The sequence below is a fragment of the Elephas maximus genome, chromosome 25, assembly GCF_024166365.1.
Source record: "Elephas maximus indicus isolate mEleMax1 chromosome 25, mEleMax1 primary haplotype, whole genome shotgun sequence".
NCBI classification, from domain to species: domain Eukaryota; kingdom Metazoa; phylum Chordata; class Mammalia; order Proboscidea; family Elephantidae; genus Elephas; species Elephas maximus.
The window spans coordinates 14,387,774-14,401,122 of record NC_064843.1 but is presented as its reverse complement, the minus strand read 5'-3'; positions in this window follow the sequence as shown (position 1 = coordinate 14,401,122).

Here is a 13,349-nt window from a genome sequence, read left to right as displayed (position 1 = left end):
CATATCTCCTCATTGAACAGTTCAATAAATTGGGTCTTACATATAGAAGCTTTTGTTTCAGGCTTCACAGAGGAAGAAAGGAAAATAGTCAGTGACTGAATGAGACACTTGCCCAAGAGAAATGCACAGATGAAATTTCAAGGGAAAGTCACTACCAGTGAGAAATCTCCCTGTGCCGTAAACTAGTGGAAGAGATTGATAAAGGTGAGTATCCACTATTCATTGCCCTTAGTGATTTAGGTCTCAGCTTTCTATTCATAGAAAGACACTTTCTGTAGTTAAAGGTGTGCTGAGTCAGCTGACACTCGCTCACAGAGTATACAGAGAATGATGCAGATAAACAGTCTGGTTGTCCCATAAGTAACGTGGAGAATGAGCCTGGTAGAAGAAAAGAAGAGGCAAAACCACCTCCTTAAGTCATTTTGTTCATAGTTCAAGTATAAACTCCTAGAGCTCTGAGTAGAGAAGAGCTATTGACCTAAAAGGGAGGAAGAATGGATACCCAAACAGCAAACTGATTCCCTGAGCCTGAAGACACTCAGAGATACACTAAGTGTCCATCTAGGTCAGCCTTATACTAGGGGTGCAGAACATTCCCTCGCCATCACTCTATAAAAGGGCAGTGGGTGTTGCTCCACTTCTCAGATGGGAAAATTAAAACAAAGCTGCTAATCATCATATTCGTCAGTCTATAAGATACACGTCTACAAATGAACAGCACTCTTCTTTAAAAAAAAAATTTCAAAAACCCTTTTTATCAGGTATGTTTCAAAAATTATTGAAAAACATTTTATATTTGCTGGAATATGATCAGGAAAAATAAAGTAAAATATTTATAGTAGTAATCTGCCATCTTTGGGCAAACATAAAGTGATAGAGCAAAAAAAGAAATACTTAATACCAGTGAATCCTGATGGACCATAACAACACAGTTACGTTCTAAAATGTTAGAATTCTGGTGAAATTCAAAATTCTACCTTTTGCCAGCTGTATGGTCTGTGGCTCCTCATTTTTTGTTAAGAAAACCGCAGTGAGAATAAGAGATTATTTGTATTGTTTAATGTGGAGACTCTGAAACTTGCTCTTGAATGTAGAGCAGCTAAAGAGAAAGGAAGAGATGCTCAAGTAAAAGAGCTGAACAGAAGATTTCAAAGGGCAGCTCCCGAAGACTAAGTAAGATATAATGAAATGTGCAAAATATTAGATAACCAAAAGGAAAGAACACATTTCTCAAGCTGAAAGAAACAAAGAAAAATCTCAAGACTTGAGTTGCAATATTGAAGGATTCTACAGAGAAAATATTGAATGACACAGGACACATCAAAAGAAGATGGAAGGAATACACAGAGAACCAAAAAGAATTGGTTGGCATTCAACCACTTCAGGAGGAAGCCTATGATCAAGAACCAACAGCACTGAAGGAAGAAGTCCAAGCTGCACTGGAGAAATTGGCGAAAAACAAGGCTCCAGGAATTGACAGAATACCAATTGAGATTTTCAACAAATGGATGGAACATTGGAAGCACTCATTTGTCTTTGCCAAGAAATTTGGAAGACAGTTACCTGGCCAACTGACTGGAAGAAATACATATTAGTGCCCATTCCAAAGAAAGGTGATCCAACAAAGCGAGGGAATTATCAAACAATACCTGTAATATCACACATAAGTAAAATTTGCTGATGATAACTCAAAAAGAGTTGTAGCAGTACATCCACAGGGAACGGTCAAAAATTCAAGGACAACGTTGTGAAGAATGGAATTCCAAAAAACTTAATTGTGCTCATGCAGAACCTGTACATAGACCAAAAGGCAGTTCTTCAAACAGAACGAGGTGACACTACATGGTTTAAAATCAGGAAAGGTGTGTGTTAGGGCTGTATTTTTTCACCATACTTATTCGATCTGTATGCTGAGCAAATAATCTGAGAAGGTGGACTATATGAAATAGAACAAGGCATCAGGATTGGAGGAAGACTCATTAATAACCTGTGATATGCAGATGACACAACCTTGCTTGCTGAAAGTGAAGAGAACTTGAAGCATTTACTGATAAAGATCAAAGACTATAGCCTTCAGATTATACCTCAACATAAAGAAAACAAAAGTCCTCACAACTGGATCAATAAGTAACATCACAATAAATGGAGAAAAGATTGATGTTGTCAAGGATTTCATTTTACTTGGATCCACGATCAACACCCATGGAAGCAGCAGTACAAGAAATCAAACAATGCATTGCATTGGGCAAGTCTGCTGCAAAAGACTACTTAAAAGTGTTATCCAAAGATGTGAGGCCTAAGGTGCACCTGACCCAAGCCATGGTATTTTCAATAGCCTCATATGCATGTGACAATGAATAAGGGAAACCAAAGAAGAATTGATGCCTTTTAATTACGATGTTGATAAAGAATATTAAATATATACCCTGGACTGCCACAAGAACAAACAAATTTGTCTTAGAGGAAGTACAGCCAGAATGCCCCTTAGAAGCAAGGATGGCTCGAGACTTTGTCTCACTTGCCCTGGACATGTTATTAGGAGGGACCAGTCCCTGGAAAAGGACATCATGCTTGGTAGAGTAGAGGGTCAGCAAAAAGAAGACCCTCAAAGGGATGGATTGACACAGTGGCTGCAACAATGGGCTCAAGCGTAACAATGAGTATGAGGTTGGCACAGAATGGGGCAGCGTTCCCTTCTGTTGTACATAGGGTCACTAAGAGTAGGAAATTACTCGAGGGCACCTAGCAACCACAACAGTTGTACTGTTTAGTTTTGTGCTTTCACACAAGATGCTAGGGTCAGAAATCATTATTTCCTATTTGGGGTGTTAGGCCTTGTATTGGTATATTGAGCACAAGGTATTTATGTGTGTGCACGTGTGTGTATGTGTGTGTGTGTGTGTGTGTGCTCAAATGGGTGCATGTCCTATTCAGAACATCTATGTCCACACTGGAGCCCTGGTGGTGCCGTGGTTAAGAGCTTAGCTGCTGAACGAAAGGTTGGCAATTCTAATCCACCAGCCACTCCTTGGAAACCCTACAGGGCAGTTCTACTGTGTCCTGCAGGGTCACTGTGAGTTGGAATCAACTTGATGACAAGTATGGGTTTTTTGTTTGTTTGGTTTATGTCCAAATTACATTAACATAATCATCATTAAAAACAAAAACTTGTTGTCAAGTTGATTTTGACTCATGGCAACCCCAAGTGTGTCAGAGCAGAGTTGTGCTTCATAGAGTTTTCAAGGTATGAATTTTCAAAAGTATATCTCCAGGCACCTTTCTTTGGAGGCACCTCTGGGTGGATTCAAGCTGCAGTTTGCAGCTGTGCTGGTTAACAGTTTACCCTACCCAGGGACTCCATCATCATCACCATCATCATCATCATCACTTTATTAACAATAATAGCAAGAATTGGTCAAAAGTTTATTAAGAGTCAAAAACTATGAAAAAGTGCTTTATATCCACTTCATCATTTAATTACTCATTGTGTTTCTTACGTATTGCACCCTAAATGTTTTCACCACAGTCATAAAGAAAACAACATTAAAGCCTGTCAATATATAAGCTATAATCACTATAGCTTATAAAACTTATAAAATTCAACCTGCAATAAATACTCATCTATTTTGCTGATAAATATCACAATTTTTAAACAGAGCATAAAATAAGAACTTAATTTTCCAATAGGTTTTACTGTTAATTTACAGGTACCCTCAAATGAAGTCAACAGCCTGTTATCTCTTTGCAAAGAAGCTGCACTTAAATTGCAAATCACTTTTATCAACCTATTAAAACAGACTCTCCATTAGGCAACGCTTGGCCTGCTTTCATTCAGTCTGTCCATGTACTTGAACATTAAATAATCGTAGAAATAAATCCATGTCTATTAGTGGTTTTTTTTATTAGTTTAAAAAGTTTCTAAATATAATGGGAGGAATAAATTATTTTTCAAGAGCTAGCAGAAGTTTGAATTGGGCTAGAAGTACAACAGGGGTCCTCTTATAGGGAGAACTTCTCTTTTGTGTGTGTATGGGAATATCTCAATAGGCTAGTTTGGTTGTGAAAACCAGCCCTATTATGAGGCTGCTCTAGTTTGGAGGAAATTGAGACAAAAACCACGTAGTAGTCTGTTGGTGTTTGCCTCCTTCTTCTGATAATATCCCAAATTTTATCTGGGCCTGTCTTAACTCTCCATCTCTTGATGGCACTGATTCTTCACCAGGGCTGACACAGTGACCTTGACTTAAACCATGACCACCATGATTGTTTGAGTTGGCCATCTGACCTAAGAGAGTTCAATAAGAATAAACCTGAGGACTCCTGTAGTGTTATTGGGCAAGGCACTCTTTCTTTCCTACTGAACTTGAACTTAGACTGTGGGGATTGAAAAGTGTCCACCATATGGAGCCTAAAAATGGAGCCAGAACAAAGACACAGAGTAGATCTATTCCTGAACACCACCATATCCAGTTCTATTTAAAACCAGCTTTGTCCCAGGACTTCTCTGCTATCTGAAACAGTCTAGTCCCTTTTTTATTGATGGCAGTTTGATTTGGTATTCTGTCAATTGAAAATGATAACTCTACATATTAAAGTGGATGGGATTTTGAATCTTCTTCTTAGTGGATAAGGAGCCCTGGTGGCACAGTGGTTAAGTGCTTGGCGCTGTAACGATGGCATGGTGGGGGCGTCTAACCACCTCTAACTTCACAAGCTGGGAGAAAAATCAAGATCAACAGCCCAAGGCTGATTCCTATGAGGTAGGGGTCAGACATACCTCCTCTCCTCAACGTTTTTACCAACTCTGACACCAACCATCCCTCCCACGGTACTCTCTACTTCTCTGCTGGGTTTGATAATTCGTTGTAATAGCCATACAGAACTCATGGACAATACTCATGATTACGGGGCTTATTAGGGAAGTAACAGCTTATAATTCAGGTTCAGAAATGACTTAGAATACAGTTTCAATCAGGATGGCCTCTTCTCAGACGTACCTGCAGGTAGACCTCTCTCTGGCCCTTGGCCCCTTGGCCCAGCCTGCAGGTAGACCTCTCTCTGGCCCTTGGCCCCTTGGCCCAGCCGCTCCCTGCTCAGGCAAATGTTACAAAGCTCTTTAGCTCCATCAACAAGTGCCTGGGGGCACCCCACTCAGCCAGTAAGCCTTGGCATGAAGGTGCTCAGTTCTCTCGCTCATATCGTAGGAAATCTTCCATTTCTCTGGGCTTTACCTGAGTTGGGGACTCTCTGCTTGCTTCCCTTTCTTTTTTAATCTCTCAAGAGATAAAAGGTCGTGGAGGCCACACCCCAGAGAAATTCCCTTTACCTCTGATCAGGGAGGTGACCTGAGTGAGGGTGGTGTTACAATCCCAACCTAATCCTCTCAACACAAAATTACAATCACAAAATGGAGGACAACCATACAATCAAGCAGGTTTCAACAGAGCTTCCAGACTAAGAAGGACTAGGAAGAAAGGCCTGCTGATCTACTTCCAAAAATCAGCCAATGAAAACCCTATGGATTGCAATGGTCCAAATCGTAACCCATCATGAGGATGGTGTAGTGTTTTGTTCTGTTGCGCACGAGGCCACTATGAGTTGGGGGCTGATTCGACAGGAGCTAACAATGACAACCATAACAATAATGTGACCCTTGGTCTTCTGGACTTCGGTCTCCTTATCCCTAGGATGAGAGGTGCTGGTCAGTCTCCAACATGCCCTATAGGTCTGAAACATGTGGGGTATTTCACAAGGTCTGCTTAAGTGAAAGTCCATGCTTCCTCATCTCTGACAGTACAGTCTCAGGTGAATATAAAGAAAAAAGACAATTGAATTAAACACTACCCAATGTCTTTTTCTTCAGAGTACATTCTTCACAGGCAATACACTTTATTCCACATATTTTACCCAAATATGGGAGAAGCTAACTTCTTCTAACAATCACTGTGAAGGAAACACAGCTCTGATTCAGTCCCTATGTTGCCATGAAACCAAAATGTCTGTTTCCGTGTTCAGCAGCTATTTATCTGTGTTCTGGGTAAAAGCCTCCACTTTCCTTCCTGCCACCTCTAATAACAAATGCTTTGGGCATGTGAAGAGGACAGGAAGAAAGAGAGAGAAGGCAGGAGAGATTGGAAAAGCCAGGTCTGTGTTAAGTTATTTTTCAAAGTAAGCCCCCTCCTTGGAATTTTTCCTATCTATCCACTTTCTGTCTCCCTTCTTCCCTCCACCGTCCAATTTCCAGGCTTTCAATGGGACAAGGGTTAAACCTTTTTCTGGTGAAGAAGTATTTACGAGTATTTATGTGCATTTTAGTGAAGAGAGAGAAATATTTTATTAGCAGACTGCTGTTGGAGAAAATTGATCCGCCAGCTTTATGTGAGAAAGTAAATGTGTCCCTTTAACCTTCAATTGGGGCATCAAACTCTACAAACTCCAATTATCTCGACAAACATGATTTAACAAACCCCACAACTATAGGGAGACTGAGGAGGGAGATGCCAGAGGAAGGAGAAGATAGAGCAAGGCCTAGGCCTGAGGCTGCTCACCATGGGAAACCTCAGAAGTGGAACCAACTAGCATCTGAGAGGGTGAGGCACTCTGGGAGAGTTGTAGGCGGGAGAACACTGTGTTTCACATTTAATAATAAGATGCAATCTTTCAGTTTTTGCAGAACAAGGACCCATTTGTTTTCAGTTTATTTGGACCATTTCCATCAGCTTGCAAACATGGAGTGCAATCTTACACTGAACAACAGACAAACAAACAAAACACCTCTGTTGTCCTCACATTTCTTCAACAGTACGGACACCCGATCAAGCCATTGCAAATGAGTGAATGAAACAAAAATCAATACTATGAATTTGTGAACATGTTTACTTGAATTTGGCTTGGAGGTTAATTTGTAATATTCCTATTTGTTGGTTTAGTTTTATTTTTATAAGATTTTAAATGATGTTGCTATTAACAAAGGGCCATAATTCCTTATCATATACCAGGCACATCCTCCTTTCTTTTATTCCTTCTTTTTTTTGTTAACCCTTGACTCATGGTAACCTCATGCACAACAGAACTAAACACTGTTCAGTCCTGTGCCATCCCCACAATTATGTGCAAATTGGACCATTGTGATCCATATGGTTTTCACTGGCTGATTTTCAGAAGTAGATCACTAGACCTTTCTTCCTAGTCTTAGTCTAGAATCTCTACCGAAAGTTGTTCAGCATCATAGCAACACACAAGCGTCCAGTGACAGACAGGTGGTGGCTGTGCAGGGCATGCATGGGCCAGAAATCAAACCCAGGCCTACTGCCTGAAAGGTGAGAAGTCTACCAGTGCCCGCCTCCTTTCTTTAACTATGAGAAAATGAGTCCTTGCAAGTTGCAAACTGATCCAAAGTTGCAAAACCTAGCCTGCATATGTGACATGTGTTCTCAAGTTTGAATTCTTTAGCAACAAGAAAAAATTTTAAAAATTCCACATATTTGTTCTGATGTTTTTATTTATCCTAAAAAAAAATAGATTTCATAATATTGGGGATATATAACACACAGATGGCTAGCTGAATAGGGATCGCTTTCTGTAGAACATGAGGACATGTGGTTTCGGGTCTCCACTGTCTCCATTAGGCTCCTTGTGCTAAGTTGTTTTGACCTGAGTTCTGTAGACATTGAATGTTCCCAGCGTTGGTCTACTTCATCAAGCCAAATGTAGGCATCATTGTTCTGATCCACCTTGATAAACTCCTTCAACTCCATAAAACTAAAAGCCTGCAAGGAAGGCTACACGTGTCCTCTTAAAGTCTGGGTGAAATTTCACCCATAATGAGATTTTGGGATACCTCTGTCATTACCTAAAAAAGACTGGTGTGTGACTCCCCCTAAAAACGTGTCTACTAACAAATAGCATAATGCTAAACTGACAGACAAGCTAAGTCTCCTTCACTTTGATTAAAGCGGTTTCCATGAATTGTCTCCATGGTGATGCCTGCTTTTCAAAGAGGGTGTTTTATAAATTAATATACCTAAGAGATAAAGAGAAAGGCATACCCATTAGAAAAAGATTAAGAGGGTTTTGTTGGGTCTTTTTTCCCCAAAAAATCCTGCTCTTTGGTAATACTGCTCTGAACTTTGGTGTCTCCTTTTAAGGCATCAAGCAAATTCAGTTCTTCACTTAGGAATTCCACAATTACCTCCGCTTGTTTCTAGCTGCCAGTGCTATATAATTTATATATATATAGAGAGAGAGAGAGGCCGTCATATTTTTTTTACCTTTCTTAAAAATACCCAAGATTCCAACAGGACCTTGCTGAGAACTTTTGATTATTAACATTTTTCATCTCAGAAAATTACTTCCTTTTTGTCCTCATTCTTAAGTGAAAGCCCAACAAATGAATTGCATTATAGTGTCAGGAAGTACACTCTGATTCCTTGTTTTAGCAGGCGATATTCTTAAAGTTTCTGAGATGACAACACCACCCTGTTAGTTCTGAATATATTTTAAATTGCAATTATATATATTGATCTTATACTTTCGTTAACCTTCAAGGAAATGGGAACAGCTTTTCAGACTTTGCTTGGAAGTTACTCATGAGTCTGGAGGTTTTATCTTTCCTTCTCTAAATAATCAACATCCAGTCCCTTTTTAAGTCATATTCCTAAGGTTCCACGGTTTTTATAACTCAACATTTTGGGGTTCTCTGGATATGAGTAAAAAAAAAAAATGCAATTACATTGCTCAGTCTATTTCCCAAATATGAATAAGACCTAAGATACAAGTGCAAAGTTTCATTACGGTTAAATCCCCAACACTCATATATTTTTCAAAAAAAATGTTCTCTAAAAAGTTTTAAACAGTCACACACCAAAAATAAGAATATAGGTCCAAAATTTATTTTTTTGCATGAGAACAAATTTGTGTGAAAATCTCTGAGCCTTTCAACGAACCCTTTTCCACTGGAAAGCTAATTTTTTTTAGCATTATAAAACTCCAGAAATTATCCCTTGCTCTCAAACGCCAGTGTGTGTATTTATAATACCAGGAGAAGGGCAAGTGTTCTCTGAATGGGAGATGGTTTCCTCCTGGAGTCTGAGTTTTGCTAAGCTGTGCCAGCAGCCTCTTAAACAGTGATGATTTGCACTTAAGCCATTAGCTTTGTGGGCTCCTCTGGAACACAGTCCAAGAAGCTTGGTTTCCTCTGCTGCTGTGCTCTGCTGACATTCTTATGCAGAACGCTTGTTAAAGGCATTGTCATGCATTTCCAAAGGACCTTAAAAAATAATAAATCTGAACCATTTTGCTACTATTTTTCATGAATAAATGGCAGTGCCTGACCTTATCTTTGGCACTGGCTGGCAGTAACTTCTCCGTACCTCCGCGCTATGCGTATTGTTAAAGGAAAACGCTGCAAGCTTTTGTTATTTAGAGAATTATTCTACTTTCCTCAGACCCTTTCTAGAATGCACAATTCTGTGTGGGGCTAAATAGAGGCCGATAAAAATGGGTCACTCTATAATGGAGGTTTTTTTTCCAAGGAAAGCCGGAAAGCAAATTGGGGCCACTGTGAACCCTGATCCAGGCCTAAGAAAGAAGATGATGGAAAAGCGAGCCTGACCATAGGGTATAGATGAATGCCTGAAACAGAAGTGGCTTGCCTTTTGGTAAGAGCCATCACCCAGAGCCTTTGACAGTTCTGCCATCTCTTTATAGTTGGATCTGTAAAGTTTACCTTATTGCTGTCACCCTAGATATGACTGTGTTATTAGTGATAGTCAAAGTACTGAAGTTTGTGAATGCTTCATATTCTAAAAGTAATCAATTCAGTCCTGCCGTCATTGTTGATGTCACCTGTCATATGTGGCCAGTGAATGAATGCATGCATGAATGAATGAAACCTACCTCCTTCAGGTAGGATTCCTTAAGGCCAGTAGCCTCCACCTTCTATGGGCACCCCTGTATGTGCATAGGAAACAGAGTAGGACCTGCTCATCCCGGCTATTGGTTGTATCTAACTCTTCTTTAAATGACGTCATCATTATTCATGTCTTCAATTTATACACATCAACTGTTTGATATCGTTTATAGCTCTAGTTTAAAACTACAAACACATGGACAGATTAAGTCAAGTATAAATTAACCTTCAATTGCTACCGGTCTTTACCACAAGTCAAGTGTTCTTAGCCAGATGACATCAAGAGAACCCCATCATCACCATCTCTGATTTTAGTCTGCACCATGTCCTTTCTTTATGGGAATTCTTCCCTCACTCTGTGTGGTCCTGATAAGCCCATAAGGGGTTGTCTGTGACCCCAGGACTGAGCAATCATAGAACCTCATCTTTTGGAGCGTGCAATCAAAGCCAGACCAAACTGTCTTTATCCAGAACGTTCCAAACTGAAGTTTGAGAGTAAAATCTCTCTAGATTTTGAATCAGGGGGTGTAAGCATGTGTGTTTGCGTTATTGTGGTCATCTTCTTGGATAAATGGAAAGGACTAAGAGAGCAGAGCTAAGTGAACCAAAGAATCAGAGCTGAAAAAGAACAGGAGAAAAAATATGATTTTACGGTATTGGAAGCAACTGTGCTTGAAATGGGCCCCACAGTTACATGATGCACTAAGTTCTGATTGCTGCTAAAACAAATTTGAGTTTCTTTTCTGTCACTTGCAAGCAAGAGAGAGTTGACAGCATGAATACATTGCACAGTACTTATAGAGTCAGAAGGATATGCTGAGCTCTAGCTCATCCAGGCTTTTACGTTGCTCCTAGGGTTAAATTTTAATGCTCCACTCTTCCCTTTCATGGAAATTATGCTACTGTAGTTAGCATTTGAGCTGATGAGCTAGCGAGAGATTGTATCTTCAGGTATGATTTGTTAATCCAGTTACCATCATCGTGCCTTTCGGGCAACGAGAGAAGGACCTTTCCTCCACCTGGCCTTTCATACCTACTAATTTCTCACTGGTAGATGGCCAAGCCAGGGGAAGGGGCACCTCCTCTGCTTCCTTCTACTGTGGCAGGAGGCTCACCCAACTCTTTCCCCTCCTAAGCAGGGAATGTGTACTTAGGCAACTATTCTTTCCTGCCATTCCCCTTTAAAAATTCACTCTTTCTATACAATATTTTGCATAGAATAGCTGAAAGTCCAGAACTAAGTATATTGGCCAGTCCTTCAAAGCTTGTTTCTTAAAGAGCTTTTGTCTCACTAAAAAAACAAAACAAAACAGTGTTATGTATATTATAAACCATTATATGTTTTTTTTTTTTTTAAAAAAAGAATTGGTTCAGTCACAAATTCAGAGATGCTGACTCACAGCCTCATTAAAGGAGGGCTGCCTGTTTGAGGCTCCTGGAATTTGGGGAAAATGATGGCACATAAAAATAGTTGGATCAAGAACAGTATCTCAAAGGCTGGCCCATAGAGCAATGACATTTGCATCACTTTGAAAATCTACTTAAAATTCAGATGGCCAGGCACAATGTGCTAAGTGTTATGATTTAGGGGGTCTGAACTCAGTTATGACAGGACATAGTATTAAATAAAAATTCCAGATTATTTTAAGTGCTTCCTTCTAAGATTTTTAAACATGACTTTTGAGGTAAGGAAAGTAAATATGAGCCTATGGAAAAAAAAGTGCAGTGAATAATAATCAAACACAGGGCATGAAGCATTATACTCTTTTAAAGAATGATCTATATGTGATCAAATTGACAACAGCAACTCGAAAGACTAGATGAGAAGTTTACAGGGCAGTGAGTTTGTGTTAATGATGATGAAGTTGTTTGGAAAAGGTTGTCAAGGAAGGTGGCACAGCTTGAAGAGTATAACCAATGTCACTGAACTGTACATGTAGAAATTATTGAAGTGGTGTTTTATGTTTTATTGTGTATATTTTCACACAAAAAGGGAAGAATTAAGGATGGGAAAGAAACAAATTAGAGTTGATTTATAATGGCTAGAAAAATACACTGCATGGAGCTTACAGCTTACATCACAGAGTTTCCCCTGTGGAGAGACAGACCAGGAATTGGAAGTGGTTTGGGTTAGTCATAAAGCCATGGTGTTGTGAGATGCTGGGTTACACACAAGTCAGGGATTTGATTTGGCTCCAAACAAGCTCTGTGACTCTGAGTAAGCCACTTAACTTCTCTGAACCTCAGCTTCTTATCTGCAAAGTCCTGTGATGGTAATAACTAGTTCATAGTATTTTACTGGGGCAAGAATAAATCGCACAAATAAATGTGCTTTGAAAGCTGTAAATAAGTTATATAAGCTCAAGCTCTTACTATTAAGAAGCAGCTGGCTATAAGGACTACTTGATATTCAAAGATTGACTTCAAGTAAGGGAACAGGCATCTTACTCTTTCTTTAGGACAATATTGCTGCTGGGTTGTTTGTTTCTATTTATTTGAGGTCAGAGATCCCTTTGAGAAGATTATAAAACAGATTCTCTTTCTGAACATTGCCCATGTACAAAAAAAAATGCAAAATTTTGAAGACAATTTCCATTTTGTATTGACTAAGTTAAGATCCCTGCCTTCTCTTTTAATTGCTACTTTTTTATTATTTTTTTCCCTGCATTTCTAGCTTGTGAGCTTCGTACATCCATGGACTTTGATTTGCTCTCTGCTGCATCACCGATACCAATAATAGAGCCGCTACTAGTCGCCCCATAGCTACATGTTGAATGTATTAACCATTGTCTTCAAGTTGATTCTGACTCATAGCAACCCTATAAGATGGAGTAGAGCTGTGCCATAGGGTTTCCAAGGCTGCAATCTTTACAGTAGCAGACTGTGACATCTTTCTCCTATCAACTGGCTGGCAGGTTTGAACTGCTGACCTTTCAGTTAGCAGCCAAGTGGTCAAAAACTGTGCCATCACGCCTCCTTGTTAAATGCATTAGTGGGTTCTAGTATATACAAATACAGAGCTAGGTTCTTTGAGCAAAAGAGATAAAAAAATTCATGGTCCCAGTGACCAAGCCAACTAGCGGAAGGAGGGGACAGGTAAATAAGCATATAACTTAAGGAAGTATTGGTATGCTATATGCCAAAAGTGAAGTATGCTGCTCTTTAGAGGAAATGACTGGGAGGCGATCTTTGAGCAGGATCTTGAATGTGGATTTTAAATACAGAAGGAAGTGGGGAGTTAATTCCAGACTTACAGAATAGCTCAAGGAAGTTCTTTTTGCTGTTGTTGTTAGTTGCTGTTGAGTCAGCTCTGACTCATGGCAACCTTACATGCAACAGAATGAAACATTGTCCTATCCTGGGTCATTATCATGATCATTGGTGTGTTTGAGTCCATTGTTATGGCTGTCGTGTCAATACATCTCCCTGAGGTTTTCCC